Source organism: Mirounga leonina, unplaced genomic scaffold (genome assembly GCF_011800145.1).
Source record: "Mirounga leonina isolate KUSES-001 unplaced genomic scaffold, KU_Mleo_1.0 Mir_151, whole genome shotgun sequence".
NCBI classification, from domain to species: Eukaryota; Metazoa; Chordata; class Mammalia; order Carnivora; family Phocidae; genus Mirounga; species Mirounga leonina.
Window position 1 is genome coordinate 3,746,486 of NW_023270377.1, and position 24,919 is coordinate 3,771,404.

The window sequence follows — 24,919 nt, forward strand, 5'->3', positions numbered from 1 at the left end:
CCTTCCTTCCTTCCTTCCTTCCTTCCTTCCTTCCTTCCTTCCTTCCTTCCTTCTCTCTTTCTTTCTGGCCATGATACAAATTGAAACCTGATTTCTGGAGTCACTGGGAGTCTTTCTCAAAAAGTCTGGAAGGAGATAAATACAGGCTAGTTTGCGGTCCCTCCCTAGGCAGATAGCATTTCTTATGCCTTCTAGATGGAAGTGCTCTGGTTAAGGACTAAACACAGGCCAGGTCCCCAGAGCAGGGTCACGGCCTTCTCCACTAGCCCAGCACCTGGTACATAATTGGGAACAAACATTAACAGATGCACTCACACACACACACTCACTCACGCACACTCAGACACACACACATGTGCACAGGACTGTGTGTTAGAGAGAAATGAGTCACTTACTCCCCTCAAGCCCCAGACCCATGCTAGGATCCCATTTCACAGATGAGGGAACTGGAGGTGGAGGCCTGGAGAGACTACATTGCTGCCCAAGTCACCCAGCCGGGGAGTGAGCACCCGAGCCAGGATCAGACTCACCCTTCCCAGCCCATGTTCTTAACCACCATGTTCTGGGGCTGCCCCCTGGGACGGGTCATGGGGAACATTTGTCCTGATTGACGACAATGCAACAGATGACCCAATGTTGGGACAGACCCTCAGGGCAGATCCCTGTCTCCTGCGCCCCCTTCCTGCCCATACCTGCGGCCATGGCCCCCCAGCCCATGTGAACTGCAGGGATTTAACTGTACTGGGTAGCACGGCTCACCACGGCATTCCAGGCTCCTTCTTGTTCTCTGGCTTTCTCTCCTGGGCACAGACAGATGGCTCAAGGGGTGCGCAGGCCACGTGGAAGGCTCTGAGCACCCCATGATCTCACTCCTTAGGCAGAGGCCCATGAGCCATGCCCTTACGAGGGTCATGAGGACGGCCCTGGGCTGGGGCTGCTTTCCTTTCTCAGAGAAATATTGGCTAGATCCACTTGGTTTTTGCTGAGAACACCAACTAAGGGCATTCTGCCTCATCTTTTGAACTTTTGGGATCAAGTGTCATGCCCTTGAAATAGATGGGATAATTTGACCATATTGGATGAATGTAGCAAATTCCGGGGTCCGTCCCAGAAATAATCCCAAAGAGGAAATGCTGTGCCATTCTCTTGCCCGTGGGATCCTGGGGGCACGACTTCCTACACTCTCCACCAGGTGGGAAAATAACTGTCATAGTTTTCATTGGAACGATGATATATTTAGCATTTGTTAAATTTAGACTTTCCAATCTTTCTCTGTCCCTAAACAACTACACACAAATAAGATGCAATGTTTCTAGCCCAAAATAAACAGAGCAAATAGTTTCCCAGATACTGCAGTCCCTTACCCCGATGGAGAGTGCATGCCTGTCACTGGTCTGTGCCACGTTCTCACACTGGGCCACGTTGGGTCGGCTGCATCCACGGTGAACCGGATGCACACAGACCACCAGGGTAAAGCCCCTGCCCTGGCATCAAGGTCTGTTTGTTCTGACTCAGTGAAGCCCCATGGTCGGCCCCGGGGTTCTCTGTAGCCAGTGCCAGGTTATAGAAAGGGATGTTCTGAGTCCCGGTTTGCCTCCAAGCCATAGAATCAGGACTCTCAGGACTAGAAGGGAATCGGAGCCCCGTGATACCACCGCCCTCCCCACGTGGCCAGGGGAGCTGCCTAGGTCAGTTCTGGAATGGGGGTGACTCTTGCCAAAGTGACCACTTCAAGTCCAAACAATTCCTTGCTGCATTCTAGCAAGTGGTTTTCTCTTCTACACTCAGGTCAACAGTGTGCTCCTTCCACCCACGGCTCCCACCTCTGCTCTCCGGCCGCACGGAATGGCGAGCCCTCCCCCGCATCACAGACAGCACAATATCTGAAGACAGTTATCAGGTCACCCACGTAAAAGAGTGCTAATTTCTCCTCCTACCTGGCTGGCATTTCAAAAGATTGTTGAAAGGATGGATTATCCAACCGGGTGATAAGGTCACTGGTTAACCGTTTAGATCCTTATCTCAACTGATGAGCCAAGTACATTTCAGCTGGACTAGAGATAGCCTCTTTTGAAGCGAAACGATAAAATAATGAAAAAATTTTCAACAGCTAGAGGAAAATGTTAGCAAAACAAACAAACAAAACCCTGGCATTGGTTTGGCCTTTCTCGGCATAATTCCAAAATCAGAGTACACAAAGAAGGTGTTCATTGATTTATTTCAGGCCTAAAATCACAAGTATTCATATATTAAAGGAGTCCAGAAAGTATTAAGAGTAAACCAACATATTGGGAATATCTGCAGCATGTAGGACAAGTAATTGGAATCCTTAATATAATAGGAGTCTTCTCAAAACAGTTTTAAAAAGAGGACACAATGTATTCATAAAATGATAGATTTGCATGAAAAACACAGGAATGAAGCATTGAAAATATTTAATTTTGTCAATAAACAGAAATTCAAACTTAAAAATTGATGTGTCTCACCTATTAGACTGGAAAAGGTTAAAGACACATGGAGTGCCTTGTCTTGTTGCAGGTCCAGGTGATGGAAGCCAGGAAAGTGGTGTGATGGTTCCGGAGCGAACCGTGTCCACGTGCGTCCAAAGTACGTTCACCCCCGCATCTCAATACAGCTGCTTAGGCACAGGAAAGTACAAAGAGGGCAAAAAGCCTTAGGCACCAAGCTGAATAATTAGTTTTAAAACAAGAGCTGAGACTGTTAAATTGAATGTCTTAAATACGAAATTAAAAGAAATAAACTCTCTGACGGTTTAAAAACATATGCTTACTTATTAAGGGAATGTCTGGTATCCAGGGCAAACCCTCATATAGTCATTCAGACAAGTACAATCTGTTAAAGCCTCATGCATGTGCGTAGTGATAATTCTTGAAAGACGGTATCATGGGCTATCTCTAGAAGATAAAACTGTAGGTAGCTTTCATTTTGTTCTCCTTGCATATCTGCATTTTACAATTAGTCCACAATAAAGCTGTGTTCATTATGCTCTAAAAAAAAGAAAGAAAGAAAATGAGGTAGCACTTAGGTTACGTTTTATCAGTGAAATAGTGGAAAATCCACACATGCAAGGCTGGCATGGCTGAAAAAAACACACTCCTACATTGTTTGTAAAAATGTAAAAAGTGCTGGGAATATTTTTGGAAGTCAACGTGGCATGATTGAGAACCACACAATGGTTCATTTCTTTTGGCTGATTTCCCACTGGAGGAAATTGTAAAGAACAAAACTGCTCTGGGGCACCTGGGTGGCTCAGTGGGTTAAGCATCTGCCTTTGGCACAGATCACGATCTCAGGGTCCTGGGATGGAGCACCGCATTGGGCTCCCGGCTCAGTGGGGAGTCTGCTTCTCCCTCTGCCTCTGCCTGCCGCTCCCCCTGCTTGTGCTCTCTCTCCCTCTCAAATAAATGAATAAAATCTTTAAAAAAAAAAGAACAAAACTGTTGTAGGTACGTATTCAGTACAACTCACTACATTCATGCAGGAAAATGAGTCCTCTTATAATAAGGAACTGGGTGAATGATATAAAAACGAAGGGGACTATCCTGCCTTCATTAACATTATAACTGATATTTTAAATTTAATAACATAGTTTTGTATTTGTTTTGAAAAATTACTGTGAAATCACAAGAATATCCATTATCTCAGGACAGTGTGCTGGTATGCATGCAATAAAGGAAAAGAAGGGGCCCCAAACTTGGAAAAATGAGAGCAATCTTACTGGATGGACTTGGGGAGCTGTAGACCAGGGTTTCAGGTGTCTGGCACCCATCTAAGAAGTTTCCTATGGCCTTGGTGAAAGGGCAACAGAGGTGATACACTGAAGCTCTTGGAATTGCTCTTCTTCATGGGAACAGGTGGGAGATGGCAGAGAAGGAGTTGGCCCGGGTCACTGAATGGTTAGCCCAGGTTATCAACAGGGTCAGCTGCTGCGCGGAAACACTGCACCCACCGCGACTTACGGGAGGCTCACACAGTGTGTTAAGTCTGAGGTCCGTGACACAGCTGGTGCACCTCAGCTAGCACTGCTCGTCACTTAACTACAGGGTACTACTCATCTTCCCATTCTCTGGGTCAACACGTGTGAGATTTGCCCATTACGGTAAACCCCCGCCGGCCCCACGGTCACCGTGCTCACAACCTCAAGCCTCCTCGCTCCCGGTCCCTAAATGCAATCCCCTCCCAAGGCCTCCAGTCCCCATCTGGGTTTCCTCTCAATGCACTCCTCTTACATCCCCACCACGAGGGACACCTGCTGCAGACTCTTGACATCTCCACCTGTCTTCACCTGGAGTGAAGTGCCTCCCTCCCCCCCTCCCCCACTGCAGCCCTCCCCATCAGGCCTGCAGGGCTCTTCACACGCAGCCCTGGCCAAGTGGTCCTTCCTGGCCAATTGCTCGTGCTGCTTGTTGCTCTCAGAGGCACAAATCTCTCTCCTGCGTATTGCAGAACCTCGGCAATATGCCCAATACCCTTCAAACCTTATGTCTGTTACGTCCCTTCTGGAACTTACTTCCAGCAAATTAGGTGGCTGCTCACATCCCTACCACCAGGAAATTGCTCATACTTCTCCCTCAACTTATAATTCCCTCCAACCTGCCCCAACTCAGGCGTTCCTACTCCCCCCACTGCGAAAACCTACAAATCCTGTAACTCTTCAGCGTGGCCATTCTACAACCCAAAAAAGCTCTCTAGCATCTCCCCAAATCTGGGAATCCGACGAGCCTTTCATTCTTTTGAAACCCTCAACACCCGAATCCATTTTACGGATGTGCCCAGGGTCTGCAAATGTGCCTTTTCTGTCTGTCTATCTGTGGTCCGTGTGGCTTTGCTCTCCCGAGCATTTAGTGCATCACCTGCACGCCACACGGCTTCTCAGGAAAGGTCTGAGGAACGACATGCCATCCGTCAGCAGTGGTCCTAGGGTGAAGCCCCTATGCTCTCCCTCTACACGCTTAGCTTTTCTCACGATCCAGGTGTCTCGGGTCTTTTGAAATTAGGATAGACTAAGAAGTTAAAATACCGTCATCTTAAATGTTAGAAAAACACAATGGAAATCCAAACATTGCTTCTTCCTAGTCCAAGAGACTGAGCTGCCCATCCCCTCACCAGGCTTGGATTAGGGGCTGGCACATGCCAGTCTCAGCTCTGTAGACAGCAGGTTGGGCGAGTAGGAGAGATCAGTGCGATCTGACTCAGAGAGACTGCGGCTCCCCCCCAGTGCCTCTCACGCCCTCCAATCCCCTGGCCCGCTCCACAAGCTGCATTTGGCCCCGGAGCCGGGCAGGGAGCCCCCATGGAGAGCTTTGGGCTGCAGAAAGGACCCCACCCCAACAGCCCAGAGCCTGGCCCGGCCTGCGAAGTTGGCTGTAAGAACTGGAACAGAGCACATACTTCAGTCCCAGACATTTCAGGGGCCTGGAGAAATCTTGAATCCCTTTGGAATTTCCTGAGAATCGGCTTTTTGAAACGCCACTAGCGTGCACGCAGCCAGAACCATGTGCAAACCGGAGGGGCCGGAACCTTCCTACAGTGCTGGTGGGAACAGACAAGGCTCAACGCCCTTGGAAAAACACTATCGTGGGCGCCTGGGTGGCTCAGTCATTAAGCGTCTGCCTTCGGCTCAGGTCATGGTCCCAGGGTCCTGGGATCGAGCCCCGCATCGGCCTCCCTGCTCGGCCGGAAGCCTGCTTCTCCCTCTCCCACTCCCCCTGCTTGTGTTCCTGCTCTCGCTGTCTCTCTCTGTCAAATAAATAAATAAAATCTTAAAAAACAAAAACAGAAACAAAACTATTGTTACCCTGTCGGGTTCTTGGGCCCGACAACCACAGAAACAAGGCCGGACCCAAAAGTCCAAGGCACAGGCAAGGCCTTACGGGGGCTCCAGCTGCAGCTGAAGGAGGCACAACACCCACGGAGAGCACAGAGAGGAAGCCCTCCATAAGCACAGAAAGCTCCCTCTGCTTCCCACTCGGGTCCAATATGCTAACCAAGGGCGGCGGGGAGGATGTTTGTCTTGATTGGTTGGAAGGACCTTGTTCTGATTGGTTGGACTCAGATTGTCCTGACTGGTCGATACTGGCAGGCAACTCCGGCCCCTCTTCCATGCTTTTTGGGGCCAGGGCTCTCTGTTTTAAATCCAGCTAGAATAGGGGGCCCTGTCCTGGGCACATCCTGGCTCTGCTCCCTAAGAGAAGTGGTTTAACCATAACAACCAACGGAAAGTGTCCCAGGCGCACAGTGCTTTCCACTTGGGGCTTGTTCCCATGGTCCCTGTCTGAAGTTGATAGTTTCTTTAAAAGTTAAACACACGTTTAATATAGGATTCAGCCATTCCACTCCTAGGCATTTACCCAAGAAGGAAAAAAAAGCAATATCCATGCAATGGCAGACGTGGACACAAATGCCCACAGCAGGTTATTCACGTGGCCAAAAGGTGGAAACAACCCAGTGTTCATCAACAGGTGAATGGATAAAAAACGAGAGCAATGCATCTGGGCAATGGGACGCTGCTCAGCCACGCAGAGGAAAGAGACGTCGATACACACAATAACATAGACAAGTCCCAAAATAACGAGGCAGAGTGAACCATGAAGGATAAAAATGAGTACATGCTCTGCATTGCATTTATCTACAGTTCTAGGAACTGCAAAGTCCTCTTACTGACAGAAACAAGATTCATGGCTGCCTGGGGATGGGAGAGGGGCAGGCACAGGCGCAAGAGGGGATGACTAGGGACTGGGAAGAAGCCTTGGTGGTGATGGGCATCACCACGTGCTTTGTGGTGATGGCTGCATCGTAAAAATGTCAGCATTGATCGAATTGTACACTCCAACTTGTGCAGTTGCTGCGTGGCAATTGTACCTCAATAAAGCCACTTAAAATCTCCAAATTAACTAAAAGTATACGAAAAAGGATCCTTATTGTCTAACGTCCTCTCTTTAGCTTGTAATAAATTCATTGAAAGCTAGTTCACATGGAGAATTCAAGGCAGCAAACTTGTCCTGTGTCTTCCCATGTGCAGGATACTTACTGATGCAGGAGGGGACAGGAAAAGGCCCTTGGCCATCCTCAGTCATCAAGATACATGCACAGCGGGGAAAAGTGAAGCTATGCTCCTCACCAGAGAGAATGTGAGTCGAGCCTTTGGGAGGGCCTGGAGGCAGAGACCTGAGCCTGGGAAGGGAGGGAGCCAGGTGAGACAGAAAAACCCTAGAGCCTCAGGGAAATGATCCAGGTGCTCAAGCGCAGCGGGGACCTTCAGCATCTGGGGGAGACAAGGGCCTGGTGCTCAGAGGGGTCAGATCAGACAGCAAGCAGGGGAGGAATGGATTATAAAATGGGATCTTTATGGGAATTCTGCCCAAGGGGACCAGAACAAGAGTGGGGCTCAGTCTCCCAGGACTGTGGGCTGCTTAGGGCAGAGCTTGAAGTCTGAGACTGAGCCTATTGGCGAGCGCTTTGGAGAGGTCTGTAGATGGGGTGTTCAGAGGGTGCTACCAACCCAAAGGTACCCTCCCCGTCCTCCCTGGGACACACTGCAAGAGGGCCTGCTTCAGAATCCAAGCTTTCAGAAGGTATCCAGGTCAGTCGTCCTGCCCCAGGGCGGGACATGTGAAGAAGCTGGGGCAGGACCCCAGGTGGGTGTCATGAGGACAGTGCATTCATTCCACAAGCATTGCTCATCCTTGTGCTGTGGTGTGGTGCTCAGGGCTAGCGAATGCAGATGAGTGTGGCTCCTAGAGACAATGAGGGGAGGGGACAAACATGGCAAATACAGTGTCTGGCACACAGCAGCTACCCTATTAATGCATGCCGCTGGAAGGAAGGGAGGAAGGGAGGAAGGGAGGAAGAGAGGAAAGAAGGAAAGAAGGAAAGAAGAAAGGAAGGAACCAGTGTCCTCCTTTCTCAGACTGCCCAAGCCCTATCACCAGCCAGACGAGGGGTAGGCTGCTCCCATCCCTCTTACCCTCTTTGATTCAAAGGGAAGGAGGAAAGGTTCTCAAAAATGCTCAATAATCTTTTTGTTAAAATAAAAATGTGTACAACACTCAAACCAGTTGTGTAGTTGACCTACATACACAGCCAAAGTCAGAGGTTTCATGCTTGGCCAGAAATGTTGGTCTGCTGACCCCAAGAGGAAAAATTGCTGATTCAAACAAAAATACCCGCAAAAAAACACAACTGGGTGACCTACAAAGAAAAAAGAGAGAGAGAGAGAGGAGCATCTGGCCTGTCTTAACTTTTAAAATGATCATCATGGGGGGCGCCTGGGTGGCTCAGTCGTTACGCGTCTGCCTTCAGCTCCGGTCATGATCCCAGGGTCCTGGGATCGAGCCCCACATCGGGCTCCCTGCTCGGCGGGGAGCCTGCTTCTCCCTCTCCCACTCCCCCTGCTTATGTTCCCTATCTCGCTGTGTCTCTATTTGTCAAATAAATAAATAAAATCTTTTAAAAAAATAAAATAAAATGATCATCATGGAACATTGGAGCGCCTGCCCCGCGCCAAGCTTTCTTCCTCCCCAAAGGAAATCTGGTGGCATAGAGTAATCTCCGGATACTGGCATCTCCTAATGTTTGAATTCCACTGAGTTCTGAAATCTCTTAATTGTTTCCAGGGCCTTTCTATGGAGTGATGTGTTTTTTCGAGTTAGACGGGGCTGGTGTTCTTCCCTTCAGGTACAGCTCCGAGAAGGCAACAGGATTTCTGTGCAGTGGGATCCCCATAGCACCTCACAGCCAGAGGATCAGAAAGGGCGACATAATTTCCTGAAAGAGATTCCGGGCTAGAAACTTGCTCCTAAGTCCAGCGATTTCCCACAGTGCTGAACAGGATGTACGTTGCAGCTGAGTTTATGAACTTTTTACCTCGTGGACCGCTATGGGAAGCTTAATTCACACTACACTGTCCTTGGCCAAATTCCTTTTAGATGAGAATGGGGCAGCAAGATTGGTTCTGACCATGAGTTGGATGTCGGTGGGGAAATGCCTGTGCTTTTTGGGGTGCTGGCCCTGGAGAAGCTGCAGGGCCTCACTCTAGAAGCACAGGGCCCCTGGGTGTGGGGCTCTGTGTCTGGAGGGATGCCCAGAAAGTGCTGGGCAGGAGAGAGCATGTGTCAAGCCCCTGGATCATGGACCCACCATGCTGGCCAATGGGGAGAGAAGTAATGGGAAGGCATTTTCCTCCCAGAGATTCCTGCAGTATATATGGCAATAGCTGGGGATTGGCAGGGTTCATGGAGATCATGTGGCCCAGAGTCGGGATCATACTGCCCGCTGATGCACAGCCCATTCATGGCAATAAAATTATGAATGAAAGTCTAAACGCAATTATAGGCCACACGCGCATGGATAAGGAGACTTGGCGTACCTTCTCCAATAGCCTCTGTCCCCTGTGTATGCTTGGCTGGCTACCTTCAGGTCTGAAATTCCAGGACCTTTTGCACAGAATATAGCTCCCTGCTCTTCTGACTTCATCTCAAGTTCCCAACAGAAGAGATGAAATTCAAGTCTACAATCAGAAGACTAGAAGTTCCTTTCTGAGGCTTCTGCCCCAGGGCCCAGCCCTCCTCCGTATCTCTGGAGCCTATTTATTGGCAGACATGCCAAAAACAGAAGTAGAAATAATACCAGTAACAGCCACAGTCACTAATAATAATGACAATAAAACAATAAAAAAAGTAGTTCATAACAATAATGGCAGTAGTAATCGTCACCTCCTCAGTGCCTAGTACATGCTGGGCCAGGGACCCATTCCGAGACCGGCAATTTTCTTCCCTATTTTCACAAATGCAGACAATGATGCTCAGAGTGATGGGTAAGCAGCCCCAAGTCATGCTGCTATGACTGAGAAGATTCCAGGTCAGGTGGGACTGAAGGGGAAGGCCATTCTCTTAAGTGCTTTGACATGGCGCATCAGGCCAGAGCACAACTAGAGGTTTCAGGACTCAAGACCCCTTGGCAGAGCTGGTAAGAGGTGGTTTCCCCACAGCTATCTCCTCCCTGAATGTGTGCCCTTTCTTTACCACTGGTGCCCTTCCTCTCCCTCACCAAAGGCTCTCCAGAACTCCCCGAGATACGTTACCCTTGCCCTTCCACCTGCTGACACCCCTGAAGGCAGGGCTGGCTTGCGTGGCCCTTCACCAGGAAGCTTCTGGACCTGCCTGCCTGGGCTAGCCACCCAACCAGCATCTCTAGACCCAGCATGCATGTGATCTGCAGCTGATGACAGCTTATCCCGGCCCGATGGTGCCTCCACGACTTACCTCTGTGTCCCCAGCCCTAGCAGTGTCTGGAGTAACAGAGGCGCTAATGAATACAGGAACCAACAGATGCATGAAGACAGGAGACTGGCTTGGGTGAATGCTTCTCAGCCTTTTATAACCTGTGTTCTTCCAATAAGCATAAACATCGTGTGTCACCTCCCCAGGAGGGCTCAAAACCCCCGGGACATGCATCAGCTCTCCTACCCATGGCTGTTCAAGTCACTGTGGCTCTCCATCCACCAGGGAGCGGTCTCTGGCTTGGTTCCTATAATCTGTGTTACCCAAACCATTTGCAATTTATTTCATTATCCAAACATTTGGCACAGAACACGTTTTTTCAACATTAACACTTGCTTCACACCTTCTGAAGTCTGATTTGGTTCCTGGGGTGAGAAGGTGGGGAGGACTCCTTAATACCCAGCCTTTGAAAATTCACGGGGTGATGGAGTCAAGGTAAGCCGACAGGAAGCTATGATTTGACTAAAGTCACGGGAGGTGTAACTGGAGGTGAGGAAGAATGCATCAGAGGAAGAACAAGTACAGCTCGGCATGTTTAATGGAGAGTCCCTTCTGGAAGACCCTGAGAGTGAGGGCAGAGGCTCTGCCCTGGTGGGTGGGGGATTGTCAGCCGCCAGTGACGGCGGGGCAGAGCAGGGGGAGACCGCTGGGGGCAGCAGTTCCTGGAGAGGGTGAAGAAAGGGCCCGAATCCTGCAGTCCACTGGGGACGCCAACCTTTGAGCGGTTGCCCGTGAAACAGCTAGCCAAGCTTTGGGACAGATATGGGGATCTCATGGTAGTTCTAGTCTTAGAGGAGATGGATAATGGGAAACCTGCACCCGTCACCTCTCTAGGAAGCCTTGGGAATCTCAGAGTCAAAGGGAGAGTGGGAGTCGGTGCAAGAGACTGGGAAAGGGCTGGGGGGCAGGGTAGAAAGGGTGTGAAACATTGAAAAAGAAGTGCTGTGCTCCCTGAGCTCCAGAGGCTCCTCCGTAATCCAGTGTGGGGCCCTGGTACATTTGCAAGTGTGTTTTTCTCACCAACATACTGTGAGTGCAATGAAATCATAAGAATTCTCCAGGACCTCACCATTTTCTTCCATTTGTGGCAAAAGAGACCTTCTAAAAATATTTATCCCTTTCACATAAGCAATATAAAAATAACGGCTTAAAAACAAGTCATGCCAATGCACTGAGATGTTCCTGGGAAAAAAGTCTCCTGTGCCAAAATATAAATAAATGAATAAATATGATTAATTATATGAAGGCATGAAGTCCTAAGATCAGGATGGCTCTTTAAGACCTAGGAAGTTCTGCACTTTGGGACAGTTCCGCACAGCCCTGCCTCCCTTCTAGATTTATGTACTTTTTAGTGTTCACTCAAAAACTTTCCTGGGGAGCCTGTGTACTATGCTTAGTTCTGGGGTTGCAGAGCTGAACATGACCAAGTCCTACCCTTGGGTCATGATGTAAACAAAGAGTTGTCCCTCAAAACGACCAGGACTATAAAAGCAACTGTCCCAGAACATCAGAGAAGAAGGGAAAGATCCTTTATTATGTGATTTTAGAACAATAACATTTAGACAAATAATTTATTTAGGGGCACCTGGGTGGCTCAGTTGGTTAAGCGTCCAACTCTTGGTTTTGGCTCAGGTCATGATCTTGGGGTCCTGGGATGGAGCCCCCCGTCGGGCTCTGTGCTCAGCAGGGAGTCTGCTGGAGATTCTCTCTTTCCCTCTCCCTCTTCCCCTCCCCCACACCTGCTCGCTCTCTCTCGCTCTCACTCTCTCTCAAATAAATCTTTAAAAAAAAAAGAAAAATAATTTATTGAGATTATTTCATAGCATACACCAAAATACATCCTTGAGAGATTCTAGAAGGACATATTTAGTCACTTATTTTGTTCAAAGTAACAAAACTACAAGACAACAACCATCAGTCATCAAATCTTGGGAGAAGGATGAGCTTTTTAAAGCAACAGAAGAAATTACCAAGGAAAGACACGTTGCATTATGACTAGAGAAAAATTTTAAATGCCGATATATTAAAGATATCACCAAGATTTCAGAGTGAAGGGATAAAGAACACATAATTGTAGCAAATATGAAGACACAGGGTTAATTCCACAACAAAACACCAGTGGAAGAATAAGGTTGGGGTCATGAACCAGGATTCACCAAAGGAAATACAATTAGTAAACAAACACTTGGGAAAATTTCCTGCAGTCTTAAGGATGGAATAAATATAATTAAAATAATTACATACCATTTGACCTATCAGGTTCACAAAGCTTGTACAAATAAACATCACTGCCCGAGAACGTATGGAGACATAGTCCCTTCGGTGGCCAGTGGACAATATTGATCCAGAGCTCCAAAGGCATCTGTGGAGACGGCCCAAGTAATCTAACTTCTGGGAATCCTGAGGTATTGAAAACAAGTCCTGTAAAAGCTTCAGAGAGAAAAAATTTCATCACAACATAATTCATAATAATGACAAACTGATAATATCATAAATGTCCCCCAAAGAGACACATTGGTTAAGGAAACACTCTTTTGCAAAAGCACTCACTGCACTTCTATTTTAAAAAAGTATGTCATAGCAAGAAAAATATGTCTGATTGAATGTTAAATGGAAAAAGCAGAACATAAACCGGAATCTACAGCCTGATCAAACCATAATAAAAAGGATTTACATGGGAAGTCAAAAGAGATATGCCACGATGTTTTCATGCTGGGATTAGACATGGTTTGTGTTTCATCTCATTCTGCTCGTTTACATTTTCCAAATGTGCTTTAATGCATGCGTCAGTGGCTCTCAGATTTTAACACACATATCACTAAGGTACTCCTTAAAAGTGGGGACTCCCTGGCCCAGATGACCTGGTCTATAGGATCTGGAATCTATAGGTCTGCAGTTCTGAAATCCGTTCTCTGACACCAGCTGGGTGTCCTACAATTCCATTCAATTCTGACACTCACTACCCAGAGTTAGCATCAGACTTCACAAGTCAAGGGCAAGCTCCCCACAAGATTGCCCTTCTTCGGATGCTAGCTGTGGATGGGATCCCAAAGCTCCCCGGACTTCTATCCAACTTGGCTACAAATTTGGGGTTCCCATCACCTCCCACTTCACAATTGTTGATTTACTAGAAGGACATACAAAACTCATGAAAGTGCTAAACCTACAATGACAGTTTCATTTTAAAGGATACAGACTAACACCAGATGAAGAGATGGCCAGGGCAAAGTCTTGGGGAGGATAGCACGGAGCTGCCGTGTCCTTTCCTGGAATCCAAGCACACCACCTTCCCAGAACCAACCAGGAAGTTCCCTCACACCTCAGTATTCAGAATTTTTATCCAGTGTTTTATTACCTAGGCACCATTGATTAAACCATTGGCCATATGACTGAACTCAATCTCCAGCCCCCTCCCCGCACTACCTCCCCCGAGGTCTGGGTATGGGGCTCAAAAGTTCCAACCCTCAATTCCATACTTGTTCTTTCCAGCGTGGCCAACTCCCCCCTGGGGCCCCACTACCTAAGGTTCCACCTCATTAATATAAATTTGGGTGTGGTCAAAGCTTGTTCTTAAACAGACACTTCTATTATGAAATTCCAGGGACTTTGGAGCTCTGTGCCAGGGATGGGGACAAAGACCAGATGTATTCTTTATTATACCACAACAGCCCATGTCCAAGAGTCATGCCTTGAAAAATATTAGAATATGAATTATTTTAATTTTTAGAAGTGATTAATAGGGAAAGTATTTGGGGTCACTAGAGGATAAGGAAGTAGGGAAGAGTCTGCATGGAGATCTTCGAGCTGGGTCTGGGATGGTAATAGGGGTTTCCAGAAGGAACATTTGATGGGGGAGGGTGGATGGGAGATACAATATATGGTGAAGACAGACTTTGGAAAGTTTATTGCGTCTCTGGAAGAAGCGGTGTGTTCCACGGTAGCCGGAGTGTAAGTCTATGTGTGGAAGAGACTGTTCTCAAAGACAGGTCACTTGGCACCAGGTTAGGCTAATCCCCATTTGCCATACCAGGGCGTCTAATTTTAGGTAAGTGTTTTACAAACTGTAGCAGGTAGGGCTGGTTCATAAACTAGAAATATCAGGGGACATGACATGCACTAAGGGGAATTGTTTGGTGAAGCTTACTTTGGTTTTATATGTAGGTTTATGGGGTATATTTGTGTGGGCATTTGAACAACACCTGGGCCCCACAAATAGTGGGTCGAAAGTCACAAATGCCCACTGCTGAAGCTGTTAGCCGTGTCAGGTGACTGTCAACAGGTATAAGGGGGACTGTAAGGTGAGAAACGAGGGGAGGTGACCCATCAGGAACCAGCCACAGTAACCGATGGCCAGCTAGGGCACAGCAGGGGACTGCAAAGAAAAAGCTAGAATGGAGCTATATCTGGGAATTATATTGGCAGATTTAGGTGCCTGCCTGAATACAAGGCTGGATATGAGCCTAAAATCCATAAAAGAAATAATGGGGTGGGGGGGCCTCGTGAGTGACACAGAGACTTCAGGGGCCCACAGGACATGATATAAAGTGTAGGGAGGTAGAGGTGTGCCTGCCAGAGATGTGGGACAGGGCGAAGCCAAGCCAGGAGCGCCAAATACAATGAAGAATGGGAGCCCAGAGCACCACAGCCCACCAGGGCTTCAAGGAAGGGGAGGATGCCACAGGGGGGCAGGAGAGAAAAGCCAGCCGGAGGACGCAGAAGGGAGGTGTCCAGGTGGAAAACAAGAGTGCCCCGCCTGCTCTCCCTGCAGAGCCCCTTGGAATGCACCCAGAATCTCACTCACAAAGCTGCAAAATTAACTAAGCTTGGGAACCGGAATTTAGGAGTTTTCCAGACTCTGGAAAGACGTAGCACCAAAGGCTACCTGGATCGAGCCCACTGGAGCCAAAGTGATTAAAATCCTATAAATCTATAGATCTGATTCGAGTAGACAGAGCTGATGGTGTCGCAGAAGAGATTCAAAATGGATCGTTTACCAAAAAGCACCGGGAAAGCTGGCTCTGATATATATTGTTGACTCCACCTTAAACTCTACCCAAATAAATGTTAAGCCCATCCAGGAGGAAATAAACAAAACAAAATGTATGAATATCGATACATTGTGCCTAAAGAAGGGCCTCCAAACAAACAAGTCACTTATATAAAGCATTTCAAAGGTCAAGGAAGGTAGGAACAAAAGCAAAGAATGCACTGCCGAGAATTAAAGGGGGCGTTTCAGAAAGGGGTAACCCATCGTGTCAGCCACTGCGTAAACCACATCTGATTGTTGAGGGTAAAATCGGAACTGGGTCTTGAAGAACGCTCGAGATTTAGACAGGTGCGGTTTGGGGAGGAAGGTCCAGGTGGCCAGGACGGCATGGGGCTGGGCCAGGGGACAGCCAAGCCTTGGGGTGGCCTGGCTTAGTTATCAGGTTACAAAAGTCCTGCATAAACAAAGGCCACCTGGCAAGTGACACCACCTGCCTAACTTCATTTCCTTATGACTGTCAACATTGACATTTGCAGACTCTTTGAAAACACCCTTAATTACTCTAGCAAATGATAGCCTCTCTGCAGGCAAGTGGGTCTAATCCAAACACCCGATCCAGGGTATTGACTTTGTTGGGGAGAATCGCTACCTCCACCTTGGGGAAAATGAGCCCAGATATTTCTAAGTGCTTATAGGCAGAGTTGGTTTTCTAATTATTTTCTCTTTCACCAAGCACATATAAAGAGCAGTTCTTTTGTATATTGTAACCAGGAGAGGAAGGAGATCTTCAAAAACAGATCCCTCCCATCAGGGGAAGGAAAAAAAAGAAAGAAAACTTAGGAATAATACCAGCCGAGGCAGCATATTCACACGAGGCTCCCTGTCACCCTCCCAGGATGGTATTTCAAAGAAATGGTTAGATTTATCATTACATGCAAACTGGTACGTTTCCTCTTCATCGACTTTCACAGGAAACAAACACATCTAAGTCTCCAGCAACCAGAACAGAGCGCCCAATTTACAGAGCCCGTGAGAGGGTGATACTCAAGAAAGAAATGAGATGCTTACACAAAGAGATGAAAAAATATATCCTTTTAATAATTACAACCTGGCTTTTGTCTTGAGTCATCCTGGCCAAGATGCGCACAGGAGGCTGGGGAGGCAGTGTTCCTCCCCAGAGTAGACATGCTCAGCTGCCTCCCATCAAAATAGAGCAGAAGCGGTTTTTCTCAGTGACAAATCCTGGATTCAAAATGATACCGTTAACATCCACCAATCGTGAAACTCAAGACCATACTCAGCACGCCCGCGCTGAACCCCTGAGGTGCACACAACATCCCCCAGGATTTTCTGAGGCCTTCTTTTGCTCTCCCAGGCAAGCAGTGGGATCCCCGCAGGATCTGCATTTCCTGGAGCCCTGATTTGAAAGATCACAGGCCTGAACTCGATCTCATTTACAGACTTTTAGTAACAGGGTCTCACCTTTAATAAGGTGCTTCTCTTCCTTTTAAATCAGGAGAGTCTTTGTTTGCAGAGCTGACGGAAGGAGTTCCTTGCCAACCTGATCTGTTGTTGGCTGGGGGCAAATTCCACTGGAAGGGAGTGTTTGGTGAGAAGGGGCCTTCTGCAGGGAGAGGAGGATTTTGTTCTAAGAAACCAGGTGGATACAGACCTCTTGTGACAAAGCCAAGAACTGGCCAGCATTTGAAAGAAGCCCACGAATGCTCATGGCACACACGGATTGTGCTTGATGCTTTTGTTCTACGGAAGTTTAATAAAAGGTATTTTCTGTACACCCTGGGAGGAGAAAATGGAGAGACACAAGTCTCTTTTTATCACATGCAGGAGGTAGCTGGAATCTGTGGTTATTGACAGTGAAAATCTGAGTCCTGGGCGGGGGTGGGGGGGTGGGGGGTGGGGAGGGGTTGCCTCAGGGGGCCTGCCCTGAGCCTACCCCACAGCTCCATCCTGGCCAGGGCTCCTGTGCCGATCCTGGCTCTGCACCCAGCTCATCTCTGTGGTTCTCCTCACAGATTGTAAAGACGTGTTTGTATAGACCTTTGGCCATTGTCCTGCTAGACCCAAGATTAGGGCTGAGATGCTATGTGTATTCACTTCTGCACACCCAGGCTCTTGCACAGGAAGGGGGATGGACTCCAGTAGACAGTCATTACTCAATGGTCCCTTCTTGAAGACAAGGAGGCTTTAATGCCTTTGTCTGCCCTTTGTTCAGAAGGACACACATTTTTTTGTTTTGTTTTGTTTTATCTAAGTCTTTTCCTGTATACTGGCCTCTCACCTTAAGCTAATAAATACATTTAAACATCTCTTATCTTTAAGAGAAGGAAGGAAGGCAGACACAAAGACAGAGAAACAAGCAAGAAGAGAGGACACATGGGGCACCTGGGTGGCGCAGTCGGTTGAGCGTCCAACTCTTGGTTTCTGCTCAGGTCATGATCTCAGGGTTGTGAGATCAAGCCCTGCATCAGGCTCCACGCTCAGTGGGGAGCCTGGGTTTCTCTCTCCCTTTGCCCCTCCCCTCACTCATTCTCTCTCTCTTTCTCTCTCTCTCTTAAATAAATAAATAAGTAAGTAAATAAATAAATCTTTAAAAAAAAGAAAGAGGACACAAAGAAGGAAAGAACAGAACAGAGACTTCTTAATTCTGTCTCTCTGTCTGGTTATGTCACTGTCAGACCTCTTGAACGATGAGGTAGCTGCTCTTTCAACATGCCTCCCCTCCCTTAGCCTTCGGCCTCAGCCACTCACTTTCCCCAAGTCTTCCATTCCATCAGCTTGCCTCCTGCACCCAGAACTGACCAGGTAATAGGGTCTACCCTTGGGAACCAGGGGCCTGTTCCCCAAAGGTCATTATCCTCTTCATCAATACCAGCCCTAAACCATGGTAGGGCACAGAGAGGGTCTGACCAGCCAGACTCCTTTCTTCTTCCTAAAGGTTGTATTGACTCTCTTCTATCACCTGCAAACCCCCCACCCCAACCTCCATCATCCAAAACCCAGCACACGGGCTTGCCTTCTCCTTCAAAGAAGTAGTGGAGATCATGGACCATAAGAAGTCCAGTTTCCCTGGCATCTCCATTGCTAGGATTATACCTACCTTCATTTTCTTTGCACTGGGTGTCTGTGACTGTAACAGAGTGTTCTGAAACTTAGTGACACAAAACTACAGTAAAAATGTCTTATCTCACATAGCTCAGGAATTCAGGAAGCGCTTAGCTGTTAGGGGTTCTGGATCAAGGTCTCTTGTGAGTCAGGGTGTTAGCTGGGATTGAAGTCCTCTCAAGGCTTGACTGGAGCTGCAGGGTCCACTTCCAAGATGTCTTACTCACAGGCCTAGTACCAACAAGTCTTAGTTTCTCCCTGCCTTTTGACAAGAAGTCTGAATCCCTGGCATATGGACCTTTCCATAGGTCTCCCATCATGGTGGCTGGCTTCTCCCAGAGTGTGATCCAAGAGAGTGTGGGGTCGAAACCACAATGATTTATACAATCTAACCTCAAGAGTGACATTCCCTCAGTTAATATCCTCTGGGGGTACACAGGGCAGTGTTGGAGAGACCCACACCAGGGTGTGAACAGCAGGAGGTAAGACTCCCTGGGGCCATCTTGAAGCCTGGCTATCACATGGGCCTTTCTCCTCCTGGCTTTGCCAGTGATCCACTTTTCCTTTTTATCTCTAGTCTCTCCCTGTCTACTGATTTATTTACCTAAACTAGTGCATCCAAATATCTTGTAATTGAAAAATAAGAGAACTCTTTCTTCATCTATGTGATTCCACTGAGAGGTTCTTTCAAATGTCATCTGTATTCTGTCTCATCTTCCTCAGCTCCCTCATGCCTCAGCCCATCACTGCCTCTCTGGTCCCTGCTATTCCTCCAAACCCTGCTATGGTCACCAGGGAAGTGAGCACTTCCACACCCAGTGAGCGCTGTGACTCAGGTGACATCTCCAGACACACAGGCATAGGGACCCCCCTCCTTCCTGAAGCACCTTCTCCTTCAGCTCATCAGGCATCACCTGCTGTCACCCACTGAAATATGGCCTTCCAGCTCGCTTTGGGCAATCACCATCCTTCAGTGCTGGCATCACCTACAGTGTACCTTGTAACCATGTGCCAATCCAGCTCTTAGATAGGCGCCCTCATCCTTCATCCCAGACAACAAGGCTTACCAGCTGGCTCTTTCTCAGGCAATCTCCACACCCTTTCAGACCACAGGGAGACCCAGCCTCATCTCTATGGTGTCCATGGGCCTCTGGGAGGTCCCACAAGCTCAGCTGCCTTTCTGTTGCACACCTGACTTCTCTCCTAGGCCAGCTGTCTATCTGGCATCCCTCAGAAGGGAGGCATAAGATTCTTCCAGCCCGGGATCCACTGATGTGGTTGAAACTAGATCATTCCTGCAGGAACTTAGCCAGAAGTGGTCTGGTGGAGCCAGGGCCCCTGAAATGAGTCTTTAACTCTCTTGCTTCTCCTCCAGCTCATTTCCACATCACTATGAGGAGGAGGGAAAAAGGCAGCTGCAATCATTGGCAAATAATTAGGCCACACAGCCAAACCTTTCCCTCTATTTTTTAGCTTGATGTCAATTCATCCTCTGGTTTCTCTGTTCATAATCCTTTTCCTCCTTGGGACAATACCAGATGAATGCTTCTAGCCTGAATGGGGGGAAATCCCAGGCCTAAGTTACTTGTGTACAAGCCCAGGTAATAATCACATGCCATCCCGCCGTGCATGTGTGTGCTGATAACTCCCAGACCCCTCTGCTGCCCGTGGCTGCTTGGACATCCCCATGGGGCCACCGCACTGAAGGCTCACATTCGCTCATTACTCTGTCTCCGTTTCATTCTCAGTGTCCAGCCAATTCTGACACCACAACTTCCTGCCCCTAAACCACAGACATCTTCATACAGAGAGTTAGGGCAGGGCTCTGAGTCCCCGCTCCCTCGGCATCTAAACCTCATGGCCCTGTATGGTAGATAGAGCTGTTTGGATGAGGAAAGACTAGATTCTAGTCCAGATGCAGCAGTTTAATTCCTTTAAAAAGATTTTTTCCAAGATGGGATTATTTCCTAGGCCTAAAATTCTTCAGTTTGTCTCTCAGTATCTACTTACAATGATTTCTAAGCTTAATGTGTTATTTAAATTAGGTCACACCTTTCCCAAAAGTCTTCTTCTGGGCATTGACCTCCCTGATGAGTTCTGTGCATGTGGGCCCCAGGAGAAGCATGACGTCACCTGAGCATCAGCAGGTGCGGGGACGCGGCTCGGACGCTCAGACGTCCACCGCGCACGAGTCCTGCTTGCTGCTGCCCAAGCCTTCATTCCCCCGAGGGTGAGCGGACACTGCCCTCCAGAGTGGAGAGGGCAGGAAGGGCTTTAGGTTCTGGGCTGATGGAGGCACTAGGTTTGGGTTCTGCCTCTGCTTCCTTCTGGAATCCGGCATTCTTGGGGGGGGCCAACTTTCACTGAAAGTCATTTCTTGCCTTATTGATGTCAAGGGTATCAACTTATTTGGCTTGTGGTGTCCCTCTTCCTCCCACTGCCACTTCCTTCTTGTAAATGTTATGATCAGACACTCTCTTATCAGCTGAATGAATGGAAAGAGCCAGCAGGAGAGGGAAGTGGCAGAGGAGGACCTGGAGCCGGAAGACCCAGCCATCACCTACGGATGCCCCAGAGCTGCTTTCCACCCACAGTCAAAGCAATGCCACTAAATACTGAGCCCACATGTGCACGCCCCTGGGGAGGCACTGAGACCCTGTCTGTCACCTCCGCCCCACTTCCCAAGTCAGGGCCACCTCGGAGCCAGAGGCTTTCCCGGATTAGAGTTGTTGCCCTCTTTAACGCATCTCCAGTGACGCAGGGGGCCACTAAAAGCTGAGAGCCGCTGCCTGGAGCCTCCCAAGAGGCATGGTTGCCCTTTTAGGGGCATCTGGGAAACAAACTTCTCTGTCCTGCTAGTGACCCCCAGGTGTGACCTGGAGGCTGCCATCAGGAGATGAGCTCAGCTGTCACCAGGGCACTTTGCTCTCCCATCTACCAGGACCTGAACTACCACACTTGGTTCCTGCCTGGACAAAGCGTTTGGGTCTTGCTCGGGGCTCCTCAGGAGTTCCCATTACCAAGCTCTGTGATCACAGATCAAACAGGCAGGGGCTGCTGTGTGAGCTGTGGCCCCACCACTCGGTAGCCCTTCCCATGTGATGAAGAAGTCCCCACTCACACGTCATCCCTGGCAGCAGAGTGGAGACAACAGCGGTCTTCAGGGACCTAGGAGACCTTTCTGCCCATTGAGGAAATGAAGCTGGGGAGCCTGTCCTGAAGAGGCTGCTTGGTTGTTTCCACTGTGGAAAATGCTGGAAAGTCACTCATGGGGAGGCCTGAGGGTAGCAGAGGCCATTATCAACTAGGCTTTGTCAGACATGGCAGATGAAAAATGAAAACAATGAGGGTGGGGGCCTAATTCACTAGGACCAGGGCCCAAATAAGAAGAGAAGGAGACACCAGAGCCCTCTCTCCTCCACACGAGGACTCGGGGAGAAGGCAGGGATCTATCTCTAAGCCAGGAAGGAGCTCTCACCAGGAACAGAATAGGTAGCATCTTGACCTCAGACTTCCAGCCTCCAGGACCGTGAGAAATAGAAGCCTGTTGTTTAAGCGCCCCCGTCTGCGATGTTTTGACATGGCGGCCTGAGCCCACCACTACGGTATCACCGAAGCTTACGGCCTGAGCCCCAGGGACTCATGTTGGAGACCCATGGAGAGGCAAGGAGAGGGACAAAAGCTGTAAGGACCACCCAACCCTTGCACTGCTTCACACAACACATTAGAAGGGGTGTCTCCTGCACTTTGTTGAAAACACCATTGCCCAGTGCCTTGGGAAAGGTGGACTGCTCCAGGAAGAGAGGGTGGGATCAACAGCAGTGTCCAGGTGACACTCTGGAGCCTGAAGTGCCAGGCCCAGGAGAGCTTGCCGTGCGCGCCCGGGAAGGCCAGCCCTAGCGGGAACTGCAACCATCAGGAGAATCCAGCGAGCTCCGGTGGGCTCAGGCATACCCCAAGAGACAGCAGCATGACCCAGAGAAGGTTCACGTCAGGCAGCCATCCAGACCTGGGGGAGGTCTGGGAGCCATCCTGGAAGGTCCCCAAACGTTACAGGGACAGGAGACTCTCCCTGCATTGGCAGGGGTCCAAGGAGCAGGGAAGATGAGGAATGTGTTCCATGAAGTGCCCCCATTTGTAACCATAGTCCTGGTGGGACCCACGTCAACTCCAACTGTCATTCCTCTGTCCATTCATTTATTCAACAAACATTACTGATCATCTGCTGTGCACCAGGCATTGTTCTATGTTGTCTTAGTCTGTTTGGGCTGCTGGAACAAAAGTAACGTCAGCCAGTGGCTTATAGACAATACAAATTTATTTCTTACCATTTTGGAGGCTGGAAGTCTGAGATCAAGGCACCAGCTGATCAGGTGTCTGGTGAGGTTCTGCCACCTGGTTCACAGCAAGCTGCCTTCTCCCTGTGTCCTCACATGGAAGGAAGGGCAAGGGAGCTCTCTGGGGCCTCCTTTATAAGGGGAGCTGGCCCCATTCTTGAGGGCTTTGACCTCCTGACCAAATCACCTCCTGAAGGCCCCAACTTCAAATACCAGATTTCCAGGAGTGAATTCTGGAGGGACACGAGCATCCAGTTTACAGCCTATGCCCTGGAGCTTCATTAGTGAACACAGTATACAAGGTCTCTTCTAGAAATAGCAATTATATCCTGAAGATGGAAGCAGACAACAGACAGTGAACAACCATGTAAAGCCCAGTCTGAGAGAACAGAGCTAAGCATATGTACATGCATATGTATATATAGTATACACAACACATATATCATACATGTGTATATACGCATATATTTAGTCCCTTTCTTAGTGAGTCAGTCACCAGGAAGTTGTTTCGGTGTCTTCGTAAAGCTTTGAGTTAAAAGGAGAGGGACACGCCGATAGACATGTTAACCCTGCTCTCGAATTGAATAGAACCTCCTTCTAGAACAGGCAGGCCCCCTTCACACCAACCAACTCTCAGTCATTTTCATCGGGAAGTGGCTCTGGGGTGCTGTCCTCCTGGCAATGTCCCACCACGTGGGCAACCTACTTAGCGTGGCTTAGGAAGACTTGGATCTTCTTGGCTCCCAGGAAAAGTGAAGGGTGATCATCTGCCCACCTCCCCTCACCCATGAACTTGCCAAGTTCCATTTCCAACGTGCATCGATGTGTCACATTCATTTGCCTTGTTATTCCTGGAACCCATTTTCCTACTGGCAACCCCGAATATTGCCTTCAAAACACTTTGGTGTCTACGAGAGCCAAAGGAATCACACATTAAAGCTGTTTAAATAGGCACAGAAATGCAGTTGCTAAATCTCTTTTGTGGCTTTTCTTATAATGTTTTTTCTTATATATTACAATCATTCGTGTGTGCCAATGTCAACTGTTAAAGGGAATAACACTGCAATTACTATTAAAAAGCAATAATGAGGCTGGAAGACTCACTCCCAGCTTCCCCGCACAGAATCCTATTTGCCAACAATGAGCCTCACACAAACACGATGCCCTTTTGTTCTCAGAGCATCTTCTTACCTTTTCTTGCTTGGTTGCAGCGTCTTGGTCACTTGAGCAGGCCAGACTCTATCTCAACCTTTTTATAAGGAACAGTGTTCCTGCACTTCCCTCAGCTGGTCCCAGGCAGACTCCCTGCCAGGTCCCTGTTGTCCCCTCTGGAGCAGGTAGCCTAGTGAAACCTCTCCTTTCTCTCATCACCACCACCCCCCTAAGCTACAGCAGCCATCAATCTTATTATAGTGATGCAGGATCTGCAAAAACCATTCTGCTCACAAATGTTGATACCTTCCTCTCTATACCTGGGGTGTTGCTGAAGACTCCCCATTTTGTCAGCCCCTCCTAAATGCGGACAGTGCAAGCACCCTGGGGGAGGAAGGCTGAAGAGGAGAAGGCTGTGCGCGCTGACATGTCCCCCCGCCCTTCCCCGTGCCCCAGCCCCGCGCCTGCCTGGGATGGTGCCACGGGGAGCAGTGCTCTGCCTTGCAAGGAGGTGGTGACTCCAGCATGTGACAGAACAGAGGGCAGGCTGGAGGCATCCACGGTGTCTGCCTCTCAGGGGATGATGGAGGTTTCCAGAGGGCCACGCAAGAGAGGCACCAAGTCGGGGAGCTCTGCCAAGACAGAGGGTGTGTTCTAAAATAGCTTGAGCTTGCGGCCCTGGAGTCGCCATGAGAGCCTTGCTGAGCTAATGTTTATTGATGCTGTTTTCTGTTAATTAAATTAAATCTCTTTCTGAAGCTGTGCTGGCAGGCAGGGCTGCCTGGTGGGGTGGAGGGGGTCTATTTTCCCAGGTGCTGGGTGGGGCTCAAGCCAAGGGAAGTGAAATACGATCCCCCCCCCAAGTGCGGAACTCCCCAGAGTAACCCTGGCCTTCTTGCCAGAGGCCCCCTCTGTCACCAGGGCTGCACATGGATTTCAGCACATCTTGCTTCGATTCATTGCTTTATGCATAAAATTCCACGCAGAAAAATAAAACCTAGACATAATGATTTTGATTG

At 48.7% G+C, this 24,919-nt stretch overlaps 1 long non-coding RNA gene across 2 annotated transcripts; it reads right to left on the reverse strand.

The window, feature by feature from the left end:
• Window positions 1–2,218: 2,218 nt before the first annotated feature.
• LOC118011909 lies at window positions 2,219–24,235 on the reverse strand. 2 transcript variants are annotated; one of them, XR_004679562.1, is made up of 4 exons: window positions 23,940–24,235; window positions 12,546–12,731; window positions 2,792–3,008; window positions 2,219–2,635 (listed from the first exon to the last, which is right to left on the reverse strand). It is a non-coding gene; the product is annotated as an uncharacterized LOC118011909 (long non-coding RNA). The 2 variants fall into 2 exon arrangements; XR_004679561.1 differs by lacking the exon at window positions 23,940–24,235 and having other exon boundaries at window positions 12,546–13,814.
• Window positions 24,236–24,919: the final 684 nt, after the last annotated feature.